The sequence below is a fragment of the Leptodactylus fuscus genome, unplaced genomic scaffold (genome assembly GCF_031893055.1).
Source record: "Leptodactylus fuscus isolate aLepFus1 unplaced genomic scaffold, aLepFus1.hap2 HAP2_SCAFFOLD_930, whole genome shotgun sequence".
Classification (NCBI taxonomy): Eukaryota; Metazoa; Chordata; class Amphibia; order Anura; family Leptodactylidae; genus Leptodactylus; species Leptodactylus fuscus.
Window position 1 is genome coordinate 10001 of NW_027440981.1, and position 12500 is coordinate 22500.

The window sequence follows — 12500 nt, forward strand, 5'->3', positions numbered from 1 at the left end:
TCACATTTGCCAGCATAAGTCACATTTGCCAGCATAAGTCACATTTGCCAGCATAAGTCACATTTGCCAGCATAAGTCACATTTGCCAGCATAAGTCACATTTGCCAGCATAAGTCACATTTGCCAGCATAAGTCACATTTGCCAGCATAAGTCACATTTGCCAGCATAAGTCACATTTGCCAGCATAAGTCACATTTGCCAGCATAAGTCACATTTGCCAGCATAAGTCACATTTGCCAGCATAAGTCACATTTGCCAGCATAAGTCACATTTCCAAGCATAAGTCACATTTCCAAGCATAAGTCACATTTCCAAGCATAAGTCACATTTCCAAGCATAAGTCACAGTTGGACTTAATAGTCGGGCCCAGAGAGATTCCCATGAGTGCTATCTCTGGCAGTGGGCTTAATAGTCGGCCCCGGAGGGTCGGCGGTGGGGCTTAATAGTCGGGCCCGGAGAGACTTCCAGGGACGGCCGTTTGTCAGGGGGCTTAATGGCGGGGTCCGATCGGCCTCCCGTGGAAGCCTGCCTGGGGGAGCGGTGAGGACTCTTGAGGGCCAGCGGAAGGAAGAGGTGGTGCTGTATTTGACCCCGGCTGCCGGGAGATGGGGAGCTGGAGGGTTGCCCCGAGGCGGGGTCTGCAGGGAGAACCGGGTTCCGGAGCGGGCGGGCCTAGGGGAGGCAAGCCGGGCCGGGGCTCACCCTCCTGGGCAGGGTCCGAGGGGAGCTTCCCCTGAGAGAACTTCCACTTCCGTAGACACTTTGACAAAAAAACCCCCAAAAAACCGGAGCCCCCGAGGAGGCCTTCCTGCGGCGAGCGCCAGGCCGGGCTGGGGCTACCCAAGCCTGGGTAAAGCCAGAGGCTAAGTCCCTAACAGGTGGAAGGCTGCATTCTGCTAAGTGTCTACCAGAGGGCGACACTTCCAGGAGACCCAGGGGGCTAAGCCTGAGGCGGCAGGCTGGCCCAGGGTTCCAGGAGAGAGGGAGAGACCGTCCCAGGCGGCTGGGAGAGCCAGGCCTACCCAGGGCTACCCGAGCCTGGGTACATGCCGGAGGCTAAGTCCCTAGCAGGTGGAAGGCTGCATTCTGCTAAGTGTCTACCAGAGGGCGACACTTCCAGGAGACCCAGGGGGCTAAGCCTGAGGCGGCAGGCTGGCCCAGGGTTCCAGGAGAGAGGGAGAGACCGTCCCAGGCGGCTGGGAGAGCCAGGCCTACCCAGGGCTACCCGAGCCGGGGTACATGCCGGAGGCTAAGTCCCTAGCAGGTGGAAGGCTGCATTCTGCTAAGTGTCTACCAGAGGGCGACACTTCCAGGAGACCCAGGGGGCTAAGCCTGAGGCGGCAGGCTGGCCCAGGGTTCCAGGAGAGAGGGAGAGACCGTCCCAGGCGGCTGGGAGAGCCAGGCCTACCCAGGGCTACCCGAGCCGGGGTACATGCCGGAGGCTAAGTCCCTAGCAGGTGGAAGGCTGCATTCTGCTAAGTGTCTACCAGAGGGCGACACTTCCAGGAGACCCAGGGGGCTAAGCCTGAGGCGGCAGGCTGGCCATGGGTTCCAGGAGGGAGGGAGAGATCGTCCCGGGCGGCTGGGAAAAAAGCCAGGCCGACCCAGGGCTACCCGAGCCTGGGCAAAGCCAGAGGCTAAGTCCCTAGCAGGTGGCAGGCTGCGTTCTGCTAAGTGTCTTCCAGAGGGAGACACTTCCAGGAGACCCAGGGGGCTAAGCCTGAGGGCGGCAGGCCGGCCATGGGTTCCAGGAGGGAGGGAGAGATTGTCCCAGGCGGCTGGGAAAGCCAGGGCTACCCGAGCCTGGGTAACGCCAGAGACTTAGTCCCTAGCAGCTGGCAGGCTGCAATCTGCTAAAAATCCACCGGATGGCAACGGAGAGCCGCAGTCCCCGGCTCGTCCACAAGGCGGCGCCAGCACTCGGGTTGCAGGCTGCATTCTGTTAAAAATCCACCGGATGGCAACGTAGAGCCGCTCTCCCCGGCTCATCCACAAGGCGGCGCCACTTCCAGGCGACCCAGGGGGCTAAGCCTGAGGTGGGAGGCCGGCCCAGGGTTCCAGGAGAGAGGGAGAGATCGTCCCGGGCGGCTGGGAAAAAAGCCAGGCCGACCCAGGGCTACCCAAGCCTGGGTAAAGCCAGAGGCTAAGTCCCTAGCAGGTGGCAGGCTGCGTTCTGCTAAGTGTCTTCCAGAGGGAGACACTTCCAGGAGACCCAGGGGGCTAAGCCTGAGGCGGCAGGCTGGCCCAGGGTTCCAGGAGAGAGGGAGAGACCGTCCCAGGCGGCTGGGAGAGCCAGGCCTACCCAGGGCTACCCGAGCCGGGGTACATGCCGGAGGCTAAGTCCCTAGCAGGTGGAAGGCTGCATTCTGCTAAGTGTCTACCAGAGGGCGACACTTCCAGGAGACCCAGGGGGCTAAGCCTGAGGCGGCAGGCTGGCCCAGGGTTCCAGGAGAGAGGGAGAGACCGTCCCAGGCGGCTGGGAGAGCCAGGCCTACCCAGGGCTACCCGAGCCTGGGTACATGCCGGAGGCTAAGTCCCTAACAGGTGGAAGGCTGCGTTCTGCTAAGTGTCTACCAGAGGGCGACACTTCCAGGAGACCCAGGGGGCTAAGCCTGAGGCGGCAGGCTGGCCATGGGTTCCAGGAGGGAGGGAGAGATGGTCCCAGGCGGCTGGGAAAGCCAGGCCTACCCGAGCCTGGGTAATGCCAGAGGCTAAGTCCCTAGCAGGTGGAAGGCTGCAATCTGCTAAAAATCCACCGGATGGCAACGGAGAGCCGCAGTCCCCGGCTCGTCCACAAGGCGGCGCCAGCACTCGGGTTGCAGGCTGCATTCTGCTAAAAATCCACCGGATGGCAACGGAGAGCCGCTCTCCCCCGCTTGTCCACAAGGCGGCGCCACTTCCAGGCGACCCAGGGGGCTAAGCCTGAGGGCGGCAGGCCGGCCCAGGGTTCCAGGAGAGAGGGAGAGATCGTCCCAGGCGGCTGGGACAGCCAGGCCGACCCGAGCCTGGGTAATGCCAGAGGCTAAGTCCCTAGCAGGTGGAAGGCTGCAATCTGCTAAGTGTCTACCAAGAGGGCACCACTTCCAGGCAACCCAGGGGGCTAAGCCTGAGGCGGCAGGCTGGCCCAGGGTTCCAGGAGAGAGGGAGAGATCGTCCCAGGCGGCTGGGAAAAAAGCCAGGCCGACCCAGGGCTACCCTAGCCTGGGTAAAGCCAGAGGCTAAGTCCCTAGCAGGCGGCAGGCTGCGTTCTGCTAAGTGACTTCCAGAGGGAGACACTTCCAGGAGACCCAGGGGGCTAAGCCTGAGGGCGGCAGGCCGGCCCAGGGTTCCAGGAGAGAGGGAGAGTTCGTCCCAGGCGGCTGGGAAAAAAGCCAGGCCTACCCAGGGCTACCCGAGCCTGGGTACATGCCGGAGGCTAAGTCCCTAGCAGGTGGAAGGCTGCAATCTGCTAAAAATCCACCGGATGGCAACGGAGAGCCGCGGTCCCCGGCTCGTCCACAAGGCGGCGCCAGCACTCGGGTTGCAGGCTGCATTCTGCTAAAAATCCACCGGATGGCAACGGAGAGCCGCTCTCCCCCGCTTGTCCACAAGGCGGCGCCACTTCCAGGCGACCCAGGGGGCTAAGCCTGAGGGCGGCAGGCCGGCCCAGGGTTCCAGGAGAGAGGGAGAGATCGTCCCAGGCGGCTGGGAAAGCCAGGCCTACCCAGGGCTACCCGAGCCTGGGTACATGCCGGAGGCTGAGTCCCTTGCAGGTGGAAGGCTGCAATCTGCTAAAAATCCACCGGATGGCAACGGAGAGCCGCAGTCCCCGGCTCGTCCACAAGGCGGCGCCAGCACTCGGGTTGCAGGCTGCATTCTGCTAAAAGTCCACCGGATGGCAACGTAGAGCCGCTCTCCCCCGCTTGTCCACAAGGCGGCGCCACTTCCAGGCGACCCAGGGGGCTAAGCCTGAGGGCGGCAGGCCGGCCCAGGGTTCCAGGAGAGAGGGAGAGATGGTCCCAGGCGGCTGGGAAAGCCAAGCCTACCCAGGGCTACCCGAGCCTGGGTAGATGCCGGAGGCTAAGTCCCTAGCAGGTGGAAGGCTGCATTCTGCTAAGTGTCTACCAGAGGTAGACGCTTCCAGGAAACCCAGGGGGCTAAGCCTGAGGGCGGCAGGCCGGCCATGGGCTCCAGGAGAGAGGGAGAGATTGTCCCAGGCGGCTGGGAAAGCCAGGCCTACCCAGGGCTACCCGAGCCTGGATACATGCCGGAGGCTAAGTCCCTAGCAGGTGGAAGGCTGCATTCTGCTAAAAATCCACCGGATGGCAACGGAGAGCCGCGGTCCCCGGCTCGTCCACAAGGCGGCGCCAGCACTCGGGTTGCAGGCTGCATTCTGCTAAAAATCCACCGGATGGCAACGGAGAGCCGCTCTCCCCCGCTTGTCCACAAGGCGGCGCCACTTCCAGGCGACCCAGGGGGCTAAGCCTGAGGGCGGCAGGCCGGCCCAGGGTTCCAGGAGAGAGGGAGAGATCGTCCCGGGCGGCTGGGAAAAAAGCCAGGCCGACCCAGGGCTACCCTAGCCTGGGTAAAGCCAGAGGCTAAGTCCCTAGCAGGCGGCAGGCTGCGTTCTGCTAAGTGACTTCCAGAGGGAGACACTTCCAGGAGACCCAGGGGGCTAAGCCTGAGGGCGGCAGGCCGGCCCGGGGTTCCAGGAGAGAGGGAGAGATCGTCCCAGGCGGCTGGGAAAAAAGCCAGGCCGACCCAGGGCCACCCCAGCCTGGGTAAAGCCAGAGGATAAGTCCCTAGCAGGTGGAAAGCTGCAATTTGCTATGGAAAGCTGCAATTTGCTATGGAAAGCTGCAATTTGCTAAAAATCCACCGGATGGCAACGTAGAGCCGCTCTCCCCGGCTCGTCCACAAGGCGGCGCCACTTCCGGGCGACCCAGGGGGCTAAGCCTGAGGGCGGCAGGCCGGCCCAGGGTTCCAGGAGAGAGGGAGAGATCGTCCCGGGCGGCTGGGAAAAAGCCAGGCCGACCCAGGGCTGCCGTTGCCTGGGTAATGCCGGAGGCCGAGTCCCTAGCAGGTGGCAGGCTGCTAGCGTCTACCAGAGGGCGAGATCCCGCCTCCCCGAGCGGCCGGGGAGAGAGGATTTGCAGGAGCTGACAGGCGCGCACGCAGAAGGGAAATCCCCCTTGGCGGCCGGGGGGAGAGACGATTTGCAGGAGCTGACAGGCGCGCACGCGCGCGCGCAGAAGGGAAAGTCCCCGGGCGGCCGCGGGGAGAGAGGAGAGATGATTGGCAGGAGCTGACAGGCGCGCACGCGCAGAAGGGAAGTCACCCTCGGCGGGCGGCGGGAGAGACGATTTGCAGGAGCTGACAGGCGCGCACGCGCAGAAGGGAGAGTCGTCCCCCCCGGGCCGGGGAGAGAGATGATTGGCAGCCGGCGGAGGTAGCTGCCAGGCGGACCAGAAGGAGAACTGCGGCCGCTCCGAGCAGAAGGGAAATCCCCCGGGCCTCCGGGGAGACGAGCGGCCTCTGGCAGGCGCGGCGAGCCGGCGCCGGCGCCGCCATCCCGGGCGAGGCGACGGGCGCCTCCCGCCGGCGCATATGGCACTTCCGTCGACACTTAGTCAAATTTTCAACTTTCAAAATTCCTCCGGCGGCCGTGTTTCACTCCGGGGAGCGGCGCCCTCACGCCGGCGGCGGCGCGCCTCGGCCGGCACGAAGGGGTACCACCTCGAGTCGGTGTCGGGGGTCCCGCCGTGGAACCGGGCGTCGGACGGCCCCGGAGGAGGCCTCGGAGCCGAAAAGGCACTACCGGAATGAGGTTGAATTTGACGGCCGGATCCGGGCCGGAGTTCCACAAAGTCGGACACTTTGAGTGGTTGGTCTTCATGTAATGGGACAGGTGACACTCTCTCTGTGACCTACTTTTGAACACCCCCGTCAAGAACCGTGTCCGAGACAGCGTGTGCTGTCAATTAGCTTACCAAAAGTCAGAGTACCAGGGCATCGGACACCCGACTCTGACAAAGTCCCAGTGAACTCTGCTGACAGGCCGCCGACGGCGGATCCCTGCGGGGGGGAGGCAGAGCGAGGGCACCGCCCCCCCGAGTTGCGAGACAAGCCTCTTTAGGTCGCGTGGCAAGCCTCGGTTTTCAGGCGGGCGCTTCCCGCCGAGCCAATCGGCACTTTTAGACACTTTTGGGGAAAAAAAAAAGAAAAAGTCAAACTTTGAAAAATAAATAACCAACGAAACACGGACCAATGAGAACCGCTTCCGGCTGGTCGCGGAAGGGAGAGATGATTGGCAGGAGCTGCCCTGCGCGCTAGAATGAGAACTGCGGCCGCTCCGAGCAGAAGGGAAATCCCCCGGGCGGGCCAGGGGAGACGAGCGGCCGCTGGCAGGTACGGCGAGAGGGCGCCGGTGCCGCCATCCCGGGCGAGGCGACGGGCGCCCCCCGCTGAGCCGATCGGCTCTTGGACACTTTGGGGAAAAAAATAAAAAATAAAAAAGGCAAACTTTGAAATAAAACCCCACGAAACACGGACCTCGGTGAGATCCCCCGGGCGGCCGGGGAGAGATGATTGGCAGGAGCTGCCAGGCGCGCAGAAGGGAAGTCCCCCTGTGCGGCCGGGGAGAGATGATTGGCAGCAGGCGGAGGCAGCCGCCAGGCGGACCAGAAGGAGAACTGCGGCCGCTCCGAGCAGAAGGGAAATCCCCCGGCGCGGGCCAGGGGAGACGAGCGGCCGCTGGCAGGTACGGCGAGAGGGCGCCGGTGCCGCCATCCCGGGGGAGGCGACGGGCGCCTCCCGCCGAGCCGATCGGCACTTTTAGACACTTTGGGGGAAAAAGACCGACATTTTAATAAACCCCATACAACACGGACCAGTGAGAACTGCAGCCGGCCGGCCGGCCGGCCGGCGCAGAAGGGAGGTCCCCCGGGAGGGCCGGGGGAGAGATGATTGGCAGGCGGAGGTAGCTGCCAGGCGCGCGCAGAAGGGAAGTTCCCCGGGCGGCCGGGGGGAGAGAGAGAGAGAGATGATTGGCAGCCGGCGGAGGTAGCTGCCAGGCGGACCAGAACGAGAACTGCGGCCGCTCGGAGCGGAAGGGGAAGTCTGAGGCGGCAGGCCGGCCCAGGGTTCATGGAGAGAGGGAGAGATTGTCCCAGGCGGCTGGGAAAAAAGCCAGGCCGACCCAGGGCCACCCCAGCCTGGGTAAAGCCAGAGGATAAGTCCCTAGCAGGCGGCAGGCTGCGTTCTGCTAAGTGTCTACCGAGAGGGCACCACTTCCAGGCAACCCAGGGGGCTAAGCCTGAGGCGGCAGGCTGGCCCAGGGTTCCAGGAGAAGAGGGAGAGATCGTCCCAGGCGGCTGGGAAAGCCAGGCCTACCCAGGGCTACCCGAGCCTGGGCACATGCCGGAGGCTAAGTCCCTAGCAGGTGGAAGGCTGCAATCTGCTAAAAATCCACCGGATGGCAACGGAGAGCCGCAGTCCCCGGCTCGTCCACAAGGCGGCGCCAGCACTCGGGTTGCAGGCTGCATTCTGCTAAAAATCCACCGGATGGCAACGGAGAGCCGCTCTCCCCGGCTCGTCCACAAGGCGGCGCCACTTCCAGGCGACCCAGGGGGCTAAGCCTGAGGCGGCAGGCCGGCCAGGGTTCCAGGAGAGAGAGGGAGAGATCGTCCCAGGCGGCTGGGAAAGCCAGGCCGACCCAGGGCTACCCGAGCCTGGGTAAAGCCAGAGGCTAAGTCCCTAGCAGGTGGCAGGCTGCATGCTGCCAAGTGTCTACCGAGAGGGCACCACTTCCAGGCGACCCAGGGGGCTAAGCCTGAGGCGGCAGGCTGGCCCAGGGTTCCAGGAGAGAGGGAGAGATTGTCCCAGGCGGCTGGGAAAGCCAGGGCTACCCGAGCCTGGGTACATGCCGGAGGCTGAGTCCCTAGCAGGCGGCAGGCTGAATTCTGCTAAGTGTCTACCAGAGGGCGACACTTCCAGGAGACCCAGGGGGCTAAGCCTGAGGCGGCAGGCTGGCCCAGGGTTCCAGGAGAGAGGGAGAGATTGACCCAGGCGGCTGGGAAAGCCAGGCCTACCCAGGGCCACCCGAGCCTGGGTACATGCCGGAGGCTAAGTATAAGTCCCTAGCAGGTGGAAGGCTGCAATTTGCTATGGAAAGCTGCAATTTGCTAAAAATCCACCGGATGGCAACGGAGAGCGGCTCTCCCCGGCTCGTCCACAAGGCGGCGCCACTTCCAGGCGACCCAGGGGGCTAAGCCTGAGGCGGCAGGCCGGCCCAGGGTTCCAGGAGAGAGGGAGAGATTGTCCCAGGCGGCTGGGAAAGCCAGGCCGACCCAGGGCTACCCGAGCCTGGGTAAAGCCAGAGGCTAAGTCCCTAGCAGGTGGCAGGCTGCATTCTGCTAAGTGTCTACCAAGAGGGCACCACTTCCAGGCAACCCAGGGGGCTAAGCCTGAGGCGGCAGGCTGGCCCAGGGTTCCAGGAGAAGAAGGAGAGATCGTCCCAGGCGGCTGGGAAAGCCAGGCCTACCCAGGGCTACCCGAGCCTGGGTACATGCCGGAGGCTAAGTCCCTAGCAGGTGGAAGGCTGCAATTTGCTATGGAAAGCTGCAATTTGCTAAAAATCCACCGGATGGCAACGGAGAGCGGCTCTCCCCGGCTCGTCCACAAGGCGGCGCCACTTCCAGGCGACCCAGGGGGCTAAGCCTGAGGCGGCAGGCCGGCCCAGGGTTCCAGGAGAGAGGGAGAGATTGTCCCAGGCGGCTGGGAAAGCCAGGCCGACCCAGGGCTACCCGAGCCTGGGTAAAGCCAGAGGCTAAGTCCCTAGCAGGTGGCAGGCTGCATTCTGCTAAGTGTCTACCAAGAGGGCACCACTTCCAGGCAACCCAGGGGGCTAAGCCTGAGGCGGCAGGCTGGCCCAGGGTTCCAGGAGAGAGGGAGAGATTTGTCCCAGGCGGCTGGGAAAGCCAGGCCTACCCAGGGCTACCAGAGCCTGGGTACATGCCGGAGGCTAAGTCCCTAGCAGGTGGAAGGCTGCAATTTGCTATGGAAAGCTGCAATTTGCTAAAAATCCACCGGATGGCAACGGAGAGCGGCTCTCCCCAGCTCGTCCACAAGGCGGCGCCACTTCCAGGCGACCCAGGGGGCTAAGCCTGAGGCGGCAGGCCGGCCCAGGGTTCCAGGAGAGAGGGAGAGATTGTCCCAGGCGGCTGGGAAAGCCAGGCCGACCCAGGGCTACCCGAGCCTGGGTAAAGCCAGAGGCTAAGTCCCTAGCAGGTGGCAGGCTGCATTCTGCTAAGTGTCTACCAGAGGGCGACACTTCCAGGAGACCCAGGGGGCTAAGCCTGAGGCGGCAGGCTGGCCCAGGGTTCCAGGAGAGAGGGAGAGACCGTCCCAGGCGGCTGGGAGAGCCAGGCCTACCCAGGGCTACCCGAGCCTGGGTACATGCCGGAGGCTAAGTCCCTAGCAGGTGGAAGGCTGCAATTTGCTATGGAAAGCTGCAATTTGCTAAAAATCCACCGGATGGCAACGGAGAGCGGCTCTCCCCGGCTCGTCCACAAGGCGGCGCCACTTCCAGGCGACCCAGGGGGCTAAGCCTGAGGCGGCAGGCCGGCCCAGGGTTCCAGGAGAGAGGGAGAGATTGTCCCAGGCGGCTGGGAAAGCCAGGCCGACCCAGGGCTACCCGAGCCTGGGTAAAGCCAGAGGCTAAGTCCCTAGCAGGTGGCAGGCTGCATTCTGCTAAGTGTCTACCAAGAGGGCACCACTTCCAGGCGACCCAGGGGGCTAAGCCTGAGGCGGCAGGCTGGCCCAGGGTTCCAGGAGAGAGGGAGAGATTGTCCCAGGCGGCTGGGAAAGCCAGGCCTACCCAGGGCTACCCGAGCCTGGGTACATGCCGGAGGCTAAGTCCCTAGCAGGTGGAAGGCTGCAATTTGCTATGGAAAGCTGCAATTTGCTAAAAATCCACCGGATGGCAACGGAGAGCGGCTCTCCCCGGCTCGTCCACAAGGCGGCGCCACTTCCAGGCGACCCAGGGGGCTAAGCCTGAGGCGGCAGGCCGGCCCAGGGTTCCAGGACAGAGGGAGAGATCGTCCCAGGCGGCTGGGAAAAGCCAGGCCGACCCAGGGCTGCCGGAGCCTGGGTAATGCCAGAGGCCGAGTCCCTAGCAGGTGGCAGGCTGCTAGCGTCTACCAGAGGGCGAGATCCCGCCTCCCCGAGCGGCCGGGGAGAGAGGATTTGCAGGAGCTGACAGGCGCGCAGAAGGGAAATCCGGAGAGATGATTGGCAGCCGGCGGAGGCAGCCGCCAGGCGGACCGGAAGGAGAACTGCGGCCGCTGGGAGCGGAAGGGAAATCCCCCGGGCGTCCGGGGAGACTAGCGGCCGCGGCAGGCGCGGCGACCCGGCGCCGGTGCCGCCATCCCGGGCGAGGCGACGGGCGCCTCCCCGCCGGCGCAGTTGGCACTTCCGTCGACACTTTGCCAAATTTTCAACTTTCAAAATTCCTCCGGCGGCCGTTTTTCACACCGGGGAGCGGCGTCCTCACGCCGGCGGCGGCGCACCTCGGCCGGCAAAAAGGGGTACCTCCTCGAGTCGGTGTCGGGGGTCCCGCCGTGGAACCGGGCGTCGGACGGCCCCGGAGGAGGCCTCGGAGCGGAAAAGGCACTACCGGAATGAGGTTGAATTTGACGGCCGGATCCGGGCCGGAGTTCCACAAAGTCGGACACTTTGAGTGGTTGGTCTTCATGTAATGGGACAGGTGACACTCTCTCTGTGACCTACTTTTGAACACCCCCGTCAAGAACCGTGTCCGAGACAGCGAGTCCTGTCAATTAGCTTACCAAAAGTCAGAGTACCAGGGGATCGGACACCCGACTCTGACAAAGTCCCAGTGAACTCTGCTCACAGGCCGCCGACGGCGGATCCCCGCGGGGGGGAGGCAGAGCGAGGGCACCGCCCCCCCGGGTTGCGTGACAAGCCTCTTCAGGTCGCGTGGCAAGCCGCAGTTTTCAGGCGGGCGCCTCCCGCCGAGCCGATCGGCACTTAGACGCTTTGGGGGAAAAAAAGGTCAAACGCACAAAAAAAACCCCCCATAAAACACGGACCATAAGAGATCCCCCGGGCGGCCGGGGAGAGATGATTGGCAGGAGCTGACAGGCGCGCAGAAGGGAAATCCCCCGAGCGGCCGCTGGCAGGCACGGCGACCCGGCGCCGGTGCCGCCATCCCGGGCGAGGCGACGGGCGCCCCCCGCTGAGCCGATCGGCTCTTAGACACTTTGGGGAAAAAAAAGACAAACTTTGAAATAAAACCCCACGAAACACGGACCTTAACGAGATCCCCCGGGCGGCCGGGGAGAGATGATTGGCAGGAGCTGCCAGGCGCGCAGAAGGGAAATCCCCCTTGGCGGCCGGGGAGAGATGATTGGCAGGAGCTGACAGGCGCGCAGAAGGGAAATCCCCCGGGCGGCCGGGGAGAGATGATTGGCAGCCGGCGGAGGCAGCCGCCAGGCGGACCAGAAGGAGAACTGCGGCCGCTGGGAGCGGAAGGGAAATCCCCCGGGCGTCCGGGGAGACTAGCGGCCGCTGGCAGGCGCGGCGACCCGGCGCCGGTGCCGCCATCCCGGGCGAGGCGACGGGCGCCTCCCCGCCGGCGCGGTTGGCACTTCCGTCGACACTTTGCCAAATTTTCAACTTTCAAAATTCCTCCGGCGGCCGTTTTTCACACCGGGGAGCGGCGTCCTCACGCCGGCGGCGGCGCACCTCGGCCGGCAAAAAGGGGTACCACCTCGAGTCGGTGTCGGGGGTCCCGCCGTGGAACCGGGCGTCGGACGGCCCCGGAGGAGGCCTCGGAGCGGAAAAGGCACTACCGGAATGAGGTTGAATTTGACGGCCGGATCCGGGCCGGAGTTCCACAAAGTCGGACACTTTGAGTAGTTGGTCTTCATGTAATGGGACAGGTGACACTCTCTCTGTGACATACTTTTGAACACCCCCGTCAAGAACCGTGTCCGAGACAGCGGGTCGTGTCAATTAGCTTACCAAAAGTCGGAGTACCAGGGCCTCGGACATCCGTCTCCGACAAAGTCCCTGCGACCTCAGCTCTCACGCCGCCGATAGTGGATCTCCGCTGGGGGCGAAAAGAGCGAGGACGCGCCGGTTGCGAGACAAGCCCCCTCCGCGTCGCGTGGCAAGCCTCGGACGAGTCACCCGTCACCCGCGGGTCACCCACCGATCGATCTGACGGCCGCCGACCCGGCGGGAAGGGACCCTCGCTCGGCCGGACCTAGGGGGTCCGCGCCGGCTAAGGCGCGGGGTCTTTCCTTCCCTTCAGCTCCGGAGCGGCGTAGCGGAAAAGCTTAAGGCCGGCGCGGCGCCACCCGCCCAGGGCGGGCGCCCGCGGCAGACCCAGGACATCGGCGAGAGAGAGTTTGCCTTCGCCCCGTCCGACCCCCGAGGTGTCAGAAAACCGGGCGTCCCCTACGAACGAAAGGGTTCCTCGCCGAATCCGGGCCGG